Source organism: Podarcis erhardii (assembly GCF_964252035.2).
Source record: "Podarcis erhardii genome assembly, chromosome: 7".
Lineage (NCBI taxonomy): Eukaryota > Metazoa > Chordata > Lepidosauria > Squamata > Lacertidae > Podarcis > Podarcis erhardii.
In genome coordinates, this window is record NC_138511.1 from 54,381,391 (window position 1) to 54,393,893 (window position 12,503).

The window sequence follows — 12,503 nt, forward strand, 5'->3', positions numbered from 1 at the left end:
TATGAGGACATTGGAGAACTGATGATGTTCCTGCGGATTGGAAGTAGGCGAATCTTGCCCCCATCTTCAAAAAGGGTGGAAAGAAGAACCAGTCAGCTTGACATCAGTACCAGGGAAGGTCCTAGAACAAATGATTAAACAGTTGGTATGTGAGTACTTAGAAAAAGATGCTGTGATTACTATGACCCAGAATGGGTTTCTCAAAAACAAGTCATGCCAGACAAATCTCATTTCTTTTTGTGATACTGTTACAATCGTGGTGGATCAGGGGAATGCGGTGGACGCAGTGTGCAATTTGGATGCTTTAGTTAAGATTCTTGCATTGCAGGGGTTTAGACCGGATGACCCTTGGGATCCCTTCCAACTCTACACTTCTATGATTCTATGAACTTGAACTTTTTATTTTCTGCAAACAAATCAAAGCGGCTAATAATACAAACATCCAAATTGCATGTGTGTGTGTGTGAGCATGTGACTGCAGCCTCCAATCCCCACTCCTTGGGTCTCATCCCTTTGGTCTGAAAATGTTGCCATAGGTATTCCATCTGCCACTCTCTGCTTCCTAATCTGTGGGCCATCCACAACAGACCTTGGAGGAAGTTACTTGCTTAGTAAACTGGATGTTTCCCCTTGTACTGTGGTGTATGGATCTGGTATGTCTCTCTGTGTGTGTCTGCGTATTTTGCAAAAAAAAAAAAAAGTAGACGATGAAGGAGGAGGAGGAGGATGTTCATTATTGAAATTGTATGATCCCATATGTGGCTTTCTTTTCGGGAAAGGGTACCCTGCTTGCTCCTTTGAGCCTGGATGGAGCACATGTTTTTTCACAGTGAAGCACGGAGGAACTCAGTTGTCCAGATAGATAATACTGAACTTGTCAAATCTCTGAAGATCACATCAAAGAGGGAAAAGGCTTGTTCTCTGTTGTTGTTGTTGCTGTTGCTCCAGAGGGAAAGCAGGGTCTAGATCCCATGACCTGAAGGGGTGTGTGATAGGTGCGGCCTGCCCCAGGTGTCATCCCTGAGGGGGGGTGACATTTCCGCCCTGCCCCCTGGGACACTCACCGTGGGCGGCGCCCCCCTGGGATGCTCGCCACTCACTGTGGTTGGCACCCCCTGGGACTCTCGCCCCGCTCCTGTGGGCGGCTAGCCCCACCCCTGGGTGCACAGCATGTGTGCTGCTCTGGGTGCCAGAGCAGCTAGCTCCGCCTCTGCTGAAGGGTAGATGTTGGTTGAACATCGGGGGCCACTAGGGGGCGCATTGTAAGATGGCTGACAATACCATCTCTCCGACCCACACGGGGTAATTAAGAGGCTGTTATGGGAGTAGACAGCCTCCCTTGTTGCCCCAAGGAAATGGGGAACACTGCCCTTGCCTGCTGTGCCCATAAATCACCCCCTAATTCGAAAGAAGGGGGTGAGGGCCCTAGGCAGAATGCCCCCGTGTGGACCTCGGCTCTCCTGGACGCTGTCTCTGATCGCGCACTAGTTGCAGCAATTTGGAATAATTAATTACAAAAGAAGCAAATGCACATATTTCAAGTGAAGAAGGGGAGTGAAGTCTGCTAATTTAAGTGACCTCTGCGAAAGAAGACGACGGGTTGGAGAAACAGGAATATTTTACGATGAAGATACACCAAAGGCTGGGTATGTTGACAACGGGACTGAATGGGGGGGGGAAACCTTTTTTACTTTCCTTCTATGTGATTTACAAGAACCCCTCCTTATTAGAATCGTCGGTTGAACTGACCCAAGCAGGATGATTAAGGTCTGTGTGGAGATAAACTTTAACCAAAAGTATGCTTTATGGAGATCGAGAAGCAATAAGAGCTTTTGGGAATGGCACAATTAATTCGGAGTCGCCATCTTGCCAAAGGATTTATAGCCGGGAGGAAGAACGGACTTGTTTTCAGACTGCATTCCTAATGAATCTCCTCAGAGGTTTTGAGAAAGGAGGCAGATTGGTGAAGATTAATGACGCTAAGACTGTTTTGATGTATGGAAGTGATGTTATATGGAAAACGTCTGGATATGGCTACTGGATAAAAAAAATAATATCCATGCAGGATTACAAACTGTTCTAACCAGCTTGCGGAGATTATCAGAGGTCACAAAGAGAAAGGAAAAATATATGAAAATAACAACAAGAGATGTGGAAAAACAATAAGAAAGGACTGGATAGTACTATGAACATCATAAGGTTAGATTTGTGGACATTAAAACAGCAGTAAGAAGCAAGAAGTTGATTGGATCCCCTTCGGAACTTGAAATATGGGTACCCCCAACAAAAATTTAAAATTCGGCTGTGTAATTTGGAATTTATGTAATTTGGTTTGATTTGATGTGATTGGTTGGTTAATAAAAAATTATTCTTAAAAGATGTTGGTTGAACATTAGGTAGAACTGCTTGCTGGGAAGAGCCGTTGGACATGGGCACCAATTTCATGGGGGAGAACATGTAGGCTCTCCTTGGCTGCCTGCCTTCAAGCAGAGGCTAGGCAGCCCCTCTTTGATCTGGTGGGGATGGATGCTTCAGTCCCAGCCTCTTGCACTGAGTATCAGAATGTGTGTGTGTTGAATTCCCAAGTGGCCTACATGCCCTGCCCCTCAGAGATTCTGCAATTGGTCAATCTTAATCTGTCATGAAGGTCAGTGATCAAACACACAGTTCTCCAAGAATCTGTCTACCTTTACATATTTCATAATTCAGCACCCAATGGCACTTGTTTCTGTATATTTGAGAATTTGATAGTTGGCACACAAGGTTATCTGGCACTTGATTCCCTGGCAATATTTGCTAGTCAACAGAGAATACTGCTTGATAAATGACACCACCAGAAACTGCCTGAAAGCCAAATTTGGAAGTCAATTTTTTAGGTAATAACCAGCACAAAAGAGTTGTGCCTGGAAAGGGGATGACCATCCATGGAACTGTCTAGAAACTGGTGAGAGGTGCTTCTTTTATCCTGGAGGGTATGTGCAGAAGATCAATGAATCAAGATAATCTTTCCTGATAAAATCATTGCCCCAAAAGCCACAGAAAGAGCATTAAATGCCTTTTAGTTCTCCCAACCTTCCCCACCAAAAGTCAACTACAGTGGTGCCTTGGTTCTCAAACTTAATCCGTTCCGGGAGTCCATTCGACTCCTGAAACTGTTCAAAAACCAAGGAGCGGCTTCTGATTGGCTGCAGGAGCTTCCTGCACTCAAGTGGAAGAGGCATCGGATGTTCAGCTTCCAAAAAATGTTTGCAAACCGGAACATTTTCTGGGTTTGCAGAGTTTCGGAGCCGATTTGTTTGAGAGCCAAGCTGTTCGACTACCAAGGTACCACTGTACAAGTACCAAATACTGTATAAGTACCAAAGTACAGTGGTACCTTGGGTTAAGTACTTAATTCGTTCTGGAAGTCCGTTCTTAACCTGAAACTGTTCTTAACCTGAAGCACCACTTTAGCTAATGGGGCCTCCTGCTGCTGCTGCGCCGCTGGAGCACGATTTCTGTTCTCATCCTGAAGCAAAGTTCTTAACCCGAGGTACTATTTCTGGGTTAGCGGAGTCTGTAACCTGAAGCATATGTAACCCAAGGTACCACTGTATAAAAGGTGCCTGTAATTTGGCAGGTTTCTTACCAAGGAACAGGTTTCTTGTTTATGCTGTTTTTATACATATTGCCTATAAAACAATACAGGTGATTAAAGGAATATATTTTTTTAACTACAAATTTGTAAGGTTGCCATTGCAGAAAAAAATGCTACCAATATCTTTCTGAAAGTTGGCACAATTCACCTCCTCAGAAAGGGCAACCATGCCTTCAAATTTCATTCAATCATGCCAACAAATTAAAAAAGTTAAAGACAGGGGTTTTTTGGGGGGGGTATTATGAATATTAATGATTAATAATTTGATTTTTAGCCTGCCCTTCCTCTCACAGCGGCAAACGACAAAAAGCAATAACAACAATGCAAAGTATTTAAAAGCATTTTAAAACTTCCTACTAAAACTTTAAGGTGCCCAACATAAAAACCGTGGGCATATTTGACTATAATCATGCAGTTACTATCAACCGAGCAGGGGCTAATATCCCTGCAAATTTCACCCGTTTTCCAGGTCAGGATTTGTATTCAGACCTCGATCTCTGAAGTACCTTGGGCCAAATCTTGCTCTTTTCTAAAGCACTGAACTGGGGTCTGAACCAAGTAGCGTGGCTGGCACTTGCTCCTAATATCCAGTCCCAGTAAGTAATAGGCAACACAGACAGATCTAACTGCATGGGAAGAGACGTCAACATCATTTTTAAACACAGAGCGCTTTCCAGTAATTCAACAAGGGAGAGCCATCCAGGCCCTCGTGCCCAGACCCATTCCATAGCCTGTGTGTACACCAGCCCCAGTCTAAGAAACCCTGGGGCTCACAACACAACCTGCGCCAAAACGTGACCCTCTGTCCTCTGCGGCACATGGGATTAGGAGAGACTCCGCTGTGTGCCAGGATCAACACCCGTTGGCAAGGCAGTGTGCCAGGGCTGTGCCACAGGGCCCCTGCTGCAAGGGCCCAGCTCCCTTCTCTTCCTGAAGGGCAACGTGCTGGCTTTGGAGCCTGGGGCAGTGGAGGACCACCCAGGCGCTGGGACGTGAGGATTGCCCCGTCCTCACACACTACTCTGTAACAAAAACAAACTCCATTCTGCAGTGCTGGTGGTGGCAGTGCGGGTGGATGTGGAGAGGGGGGTGGGCGAGAAAAACATATTTCACAACCAGCCCAAACACCAGCACCTTTGCTGAGTGGCAGCAAACTGGACGGAGTGGTTTTTCTGGGGCGTGGTGATGCTGGAAAGCTCCGGGGAGTTGAGAGTGTCTTGGCTTTAGCCGAGGCGAGATGTAAAAGAGCAGCACCGCCAAGGAAGGGGGTCATGCCCCCAAACATAGGTGCGCCAGTTCATAAGTGGGTGTTGGGTATATTCTGGGCCCCTTTATGAATCTAAGGATGCAATGCCATGTCAAAAAGGGGCCCTTTCTTCTCTAGAGGCAGAAGACCTGCTTGCAAAAGTGGTGAAAATGTTTATTAAGGGTGGGTGCAGGGGATGTAGATGTCTTCACTTGACAGCTATTTCAGTTTGTCCCACATTCAAAAAACCCTCTCCCCTTTCTCCACACTATGCATAATATTATACATCTCTATCATCTTATCCCAAAATGCTGTTGCAATCATTCCTCATAGAGGATTCATTCCTTGTTCACTTCAGTTGCCCTTTTATAAAACTTTCCCAATTCTACAGTATCCTTTTTGAAGTATAGTAAAGGTAGAGGGACCCCTGACCATTAGGTCCAGTCGTGGCCGACTCTGGGGTTGCAGTGCTCATCTCGCTTTACTGGCCGAGGGAGCCGGCATACAGCTTCTGGGTCATGTGGCCAGCAAGACTAAGCCGCTTCTGGCAAACCAGAGCAGCACACGGAAATGCTGTTTACCTTCCTGCCGGAGCGGTACCTATTTATCTACTTGTACTTTGACGTGCTTTTGAACTGCTAGGTTGGCAGGACAGGGAAAAAGCAACAGGAGCTCACCCCGTCACGGGGATTCAAACCGCCCATCTTCTGATCGGCAAGTCCTAGGCTCTGTGGTTTAACCCACAGCGCCACCCGCATCCCTTTTGAAGTATATGCACATTATTACAGATGCTGTTGCATCATCGATTTGTATTATATCAACAGTTCTGTTTTCACTTTCTTTCCGAATGATGCCTAGCATGAAATTCACATTTCCCATAAATGCCACACGCTAGGTCAACATATTAGAGATATCCACAATGACCCCAAGCATAGATGTAGCAGGATTTATGTTGGGGGAGCAGGACTTTTGGGGGGGGGGGCAGAACCAAGCTATCTGCAATGCGATTGGTCAGTCAGTTAAATATTTTTTTATTTACTTGATTTGGGGAAGGGCAGCTAGCCCCCTGCCCATGCCCATGCCCCTAAGCTCCCATTCCTGGCAGTCACCACCAGTACAGACGCCCATGAGTGTCTGTCTTAAATTATTATTATTTTTGCCCCAGTGTGCATCACTTGACATTTGCTTACAATGAATTACATTTGCCATTCTACTGCCCTTTCAATCAGTTTGGAGAGATTCCTTTGGAACTCTTCACAATCTCTTATTGTTTTAATGACCCTGAAAAAATTAGTATCATCAGCAAACCTGGCCACCTGCTCACTGCTCGCTCCTAATTCTAGATCATTTATGAGCAAGTTAAAAAGCACAGATTCCAATACCAATCCTTGGGGGACCCCACTTTCTCCATCTCACCATCAGAACTGTCCATTTATTCCTACTCTTTGTTTCCTGCAACTTAACTAATTCATGATCGGCAAGACGCCCTCGCCTCATATTCGATGACTGCTAAGCTTACCTAGGAGCCTTTGGTAAGGACCTTTTTGAAAGTCTTACGCAATGTCAAACTGGATCACCTCTGTCTATATGTTTGTTGAAACTCTCAGATAACTTACCTTTGCAGAAGCCACGCTGGTTCTGTTTCATCAAGACTTGTCCTTCTGTAGCGGGGTGGGCAAACTTGATCAGGCCTGGGCCTGCATTCCCATCAGGACAACTTTCTGAGGGCCACATGCCAGGGGTGCATGAGGCTCGAGGCAAAAGTGAGCCAATAAATGAATGCAAATTTTATGTTTGTATACTTTCAAACCCACTCTCCCCATCTCTATCCTCCACTCAGGCAACTAAGAGGTGTTATCAGCTTTCAAAGGGCATATTCCACCCAGGCAAACCCCCTCAAGAATGGCATGAAGTACGGCTGCTGAGAGGTGTGGTTTGAGAGGAGAGTCTCAAGGGCCAGACTGAGATGCCTGGAGGAACATATTTGGCTGCTGGGATGAAGGTTCCTTACCTCAACTCTATATCACTGATCATTCTATCTAGAAGCATAAGAATAAGAAGTTTGGCTCTTTTGTTGTCAACTGTAATTCTGTGTGGCAGCACCAGTGGCCGAAGAAACACTCACAAAGGCTTTCTAGTATCACACATGGAAACAGGCCATGTTTTCACAGACATGCAACAGGAGGAGGAGGTGAGATTGAGGATGGGCCAAGCTCAAAGAGCTCCAGAATCTTCTGTACCATCCTGGAGCAAAGCCACCTCCAGGTTTTTGTGTACTCCAGGCAAGGGACCAGCAATGGACCTCTCACATACAGACACACGGAGAAGCACAGAGCCCTATATAAACATAGAAGACAGGAACACAAAGCTCCTTCACATACACAAACACATGTGAACCTAATGATCTGGGCTGCTCAAGAGCTGCAAGGTCAGCCAGTTCTAGAGTGGGGTGGGTGTGGAGGGAGATCAATGGGGAATGGAGTGCCTGAAAGGGGGGGGGGATTCCAAACCACCACCCTGGCTCAGTGATGGGGAAATACCTGTGGGAATCAGTGCTGCCTAGCGCCACTCTGGCAAGTGTGACGTTCTGTCACTGTGTCAAAGTGCAGGTCATTTTATGCCTCTTTTTATTTTTTATTTTTTTTAACTGGGTCAGCCAGTTTATACTTTCCATTTGAGCATTCCTTGGTGCTTTTCACTTTTAGAATGTTGCCTTGAGCTGCGGGATGCCCAGACTCCACTGGACCAATCATTTTGCAGCACCCAGTACTCCAAGGCTCACTCAATCACCTTGAAATCCTTTGTCTGACCTTCAGTTTGATTCACAGTTTGTTTCTCCAGGGGAAGTTCAGCTTGGTCTACAGCAGTTTCTGGCTGTCTAGGCCGCAAACCAGCTTCATTATCTACAAACTCAGAAATTTTTGTATCCAACAAAGTTTCTCACCCAGCGAATTATTTATGCCATTAGCTGGAAAATCTGTCCTATGGAACTCAGCAAGACTTCCTCTGGCTCTCTGGAGGTGGGCCAAAGCCTCCATCTGCTGGAATCCTAACTACTTTTTCTCATGAGTCATTCACATTGAATTCAGTGGGCCTTACTCCCAGGGAAGGCTTTGCGCATCTAGCCCCACTGTTCAACACTGTGAATTGCTCACCCCTTTCCCCTCCATCGTTCAAACACCGGAATGTTGCAGTATAAACAAATCTATACAAGAGACGGTTTTGTTTGGTACCAAAGGGGGGAGTTATTTGGGTGCAAAATACAGCATGTCTATGTTAGTGCAGAGTGTAAACTGTCCTCCCTAGATCCAGTCAGGCCTGGTTTTTTCATGTGCCAAGAAAAGGGTCAACACAGGCCAGTGAGCAGCCAGGAGGGTCCTTGTCCCCCCCACCCCATCCCTGTGCCAGGGATGCACCTCCCCACATCCCCTGCTGCCTCCTTCAGGCAGACTAATCTGGCCCCAAGGTCTCCTCCACCACCAGCATCTTCTCTGCCCCTTTTACACAAGTGTCCCATGAGGAGGCTCTGCTCTCCTTCAGCCGTCCTCTTTTGGCACCAGCAGCTGTTTACAAAACATGCCCCTCTGGGGGGGGGGGAGTTATCCTCAAAACCAGTTAGACTTACTAAAACGCCAAAGGGGAAAAAGCTCATTCCGGCTGTTTCTCTTGGAAACACTCGCTCAAGGTCAAAGTCTCACACGTCCTCGGCTTCTGCACGTACCACATTCTAGGTAAGACCAAATCCCTCCTCCTGCTGCTGCTGCTGCCCTAACATGTGCATCCCAAAGCAGGGCTTCTCAAGCTTTCTAATGTTGGGGATGGGGGCAGGAATACCCACACACCTATACAATGTGGCAGTGACTGGCACCAGATTTGGTCCCTGAAGCATCCCACCCAACCTGGGATGTGGTGGAGTTGCCATGGACCAGCAACTGTTGGTTTTTGGTCTGACACAGGCCCATGGACCAGTGCTTTGAGTAGGGCTGTTCTAATGAATCTCCACTTAGAACCATAGAACTGGAAGGGACACCAAGGGTCATCTTCCAAGCCCCTGCAATGCAGGAGGAATCTCAGCTGAAGCATGACAGATGGCACCCATCCTCTGCTTAAAAACCTTCCAGGAAGGAGTGTCCACAACCTCCTGAGGGAGATGGTTCCACTTAAAGTCAAGCTTCTAGCCATTACGATGGTAAAGAAAGCTTTGGTCACCAGCAGCAAACAACCTGTGGCTACAAAGCCATTCAGCAAGGGGGTGGGCAGTGATGTTTGGCACAGGGTTCCCTTTTCACAATTCCTCCTAGACTTCATCAATACCCCCCCCAAATGAGTTTGGTATCTTGCCTCTTCCTGAGCAGAATAAACTTCCCAGTCAATTGAGTGGTCAATAAGGAGAAGCTAATGCCCTTTCCCTGCTTAGCCAGTTTGAGATGCCAACAAATCTAGGAGAAATGAGATTCCATCTCATTCTGATGGAGCAAAAGGATGCTCATAGGATTCCTGTTCCATGGATTTTTTTTGGGGGGGGGGGAGGGAGACAATATTTTTTAAGCACAGTACTTTGCATGAGGATTGTACCCTCTGCTGCACCAGTAATACATACAATTTGCATAGGCTAATTTAGATGTATGAATGGACATTTAGAAGTAGAATCAGCACTGCAGGGGGTACTATGACCAGGTCAGGCAACCTTTGATACCTGTTTGGATTTTTTTTGAAGTAGGGGTGGGAAAACACAAGTCAAGAGCCACCCATGAGTCTTAAAATGCCTGACAGACAGAATGTCCACAGCTGAAGCTTTCCCCCATAACCATGTTTCCATAAAGAAAAAGGTTAACCTGTTGAATTTCTGCAAGGCACACCAACTGTCAATGGCACAGGAATCCTGCTCTCCTTGAAGGCGAACACTGAACCAGGGAAGGAACTCAAGCTTCAGGAGTTGCGAAACTCTTCTGTTCCTGGAGGTCTCTCAGCAGCTGATGTTAGGCTGGCAATTCTCCACTGAGCGCAAGGCTACCTGTGGGACTTGGGACTGGGATCCTGAGGGCAAAGAGCTTGACAAGCTCCAAACACCCACATATCAATAAATTAATTGCTCAAAATAGCTTTTGGGGTACCTATTTTGTTATACCTATTATTATTATTACTGAAATCTGTATCCAAAGATCACCCAAAGATCACAGGACAGTTCACAACATAAAAAAATACAAAATGGAAACACAAAATACATAATAATGACCCGTCCTCCTACAAGCACATATAAAAGGTCACAGAATGTTTAATCAGCCCAAGGAAGGCCTGGTTATAAAGGTTTTTGCCTGGCGCCTGAAGTTATATAATAACTATTGCCACGCTATCAGCATGGGTCAAAGAACCACCCTTTTCCTTTTTTGAGCATAACGGATTTGAGCCTTTGGCACGAACATACTCACTCATGGCGTTCCTACTATACAGAGAACAGGTGCTCACCTGAACTGCCTCCCTAATGACTTTTTATCCCCGAGATCATTCCTGCTGAAACCCTCGCACCTGCTGTTGCCATTAGTATATTTGCTATTTTTGTTGGTTTGGCAATTTTGAGTTTTATTTGCATGTATGTAGCTTGTGGTTTGTATGTTTGGCTCTATTTGTACATCATCTCATATATTTGAGGTGCGGAACTTGAAATAATTTTGCTTTTTTTGTTGCAACAAAAAAAATTGCAACAAAAAATTGCTGAAACCAAAGGCAAAATAAAATGTTCATACCAGCAAACACCCACCCACCCACCTGAATGGCTCTCCCCATGTTTCAGCAACAAGCTACTTAACAGTGCCTCAGCCGCGTTTCCCTTTAAAAAACAGCAACAGATAACAACAGAGGGCCACACTGCAGGGTTGTTGTGAGCTCCTCTCTCTGTGTTCCTGCTCCTGGCAATATGGGCTGACATAACCCAGCCTCTCTCACCCACTAGGTTTCTCCTGCAACAACATTTTTATTCTCTCTGCATGAGAAGGTTCCAGCCTTAAGCTGTCATTTGCTTTGAGAGTCGTGGAGGCTCCTGATTAATTTGTTTCTTTGAAGTGGATTATTTGGCCAGGCAAGCTGAAGAGTGGGCTGCTTCATCGGGGTGGGGGCTTGAATGATGGAAGTCATTTGGGCATGTGACCTGTGCCAGAACCTTGGAAACCTGTCGGTAAGACATGCTGGATCTTAGGCAACTGGGAAATATACTATCAGAACGCTTGGTTTTATTTATACAAAGGTAATAATGCACAAAGATCATATGATTAACTGATGAGATTTCTTGAATCAGATGACAGTTCCAGTTCTGAGCTTTTGGTAGAACACTGAGACTGAATTCAATAAATGTGACAAAAAGAACAGCACAAGCCCAAGCGCTCGGCTTGGGGAGCAGGTGCCAGTTGAAGACAAGGAACAGGAGAGAGGGCCCCTTGTCCTTCTTCCCTTGTCTGCTCATCCTGCTTTTGCTGTCTGCTGCAAAAAAAGCAATCAACTAAAGGAAGATTCAGTGTGGCATAAAAACATGATAAAACCTCCCACCAGTCTCAGAGGAGCAGCAGGATCTCTCTGGTTGGGGGCCAGATGATAGAAGAGTTACTTTTGCTGGAGGAACTGCACCCTCTGCACCCCCACCAGACAGGGTCTTCCTCCCCCTTTGTTTTTGCTCCAGCTCCTCCTTCATACCACCTGCCTAGGAGTGCCAGAGCCTGAACTGGCCCCCCCTCTCCCCCAGAGACCCCTCCCCAGTCCGTCTGGCTGCAGCTCCTCCGGGGCAGGGAGCAGCCGTCAAGCAGGTGGGCGAGGAGACATCCTTGCCATTCCTGGTCCCCCTTCCTGCTTTGCTGCTCCGTGGAGGGGGGTCATAAATCCCCTGTGTCCCTAGTAAAGCCCTCAACAGCACAGGACACCTCAGGCTCCACATACCCCATGCTCAAGCTTCTCTGCCCTCTTCCTCCTTTTCCAGAACACCCTACCCCAGTGCCTGTGCCTTACTGCTGACTTGCTGGGGGAGCACTAGTGGCACCCCCTAGGCCTGCATTATGGTGCAAGAGGTGAAACCGTCGCTTGAGGCAGCAAGATTTGAGGGTGGAATGATCAAGGGGATAGGCTCAGTGACGCAGAGGGAGAACGGAGAGCTGAACACCAGCCTTGAAAGACAGCAAAGGCTTCTCCTGGGGGCTCCCAATTTGTCTCTCGGGGCTGCTTAGGCCAGCTCTGGCCCTCCTCCATGCTGCCCACAGCCAAGGTGGTGCCTTCTCTGTTCTTTCCCTCCAGTGTATGGAGGAGGGAGGGCAAATCCAATACTCAGAAGGTGGCAGCAGCAGCTTCAGAGCCACATCCAAAGGTTGTAGAGGGAGCCAAGCTTTTCCTCTTGTCAATCAATTTCTACTTAGCAATCTCCTTCGTGAATCATGAGCCTCATCACTGGGCATGAGGGATCCTCTCTGGCAGGCTTTCCCGGGAATCAGCCCAGGACGGCAACTTCCCAAGTCTCGGAAACTTCCATTCATCAAGAAGCTATTGTTACTCACTCTGTTAAATTGGATTTAAGTACCCAAGCCAGCTTCCAAGCTACCGGTTTTACAGTCACCATCCTCTTCATCCTAATAGCAAACTGTG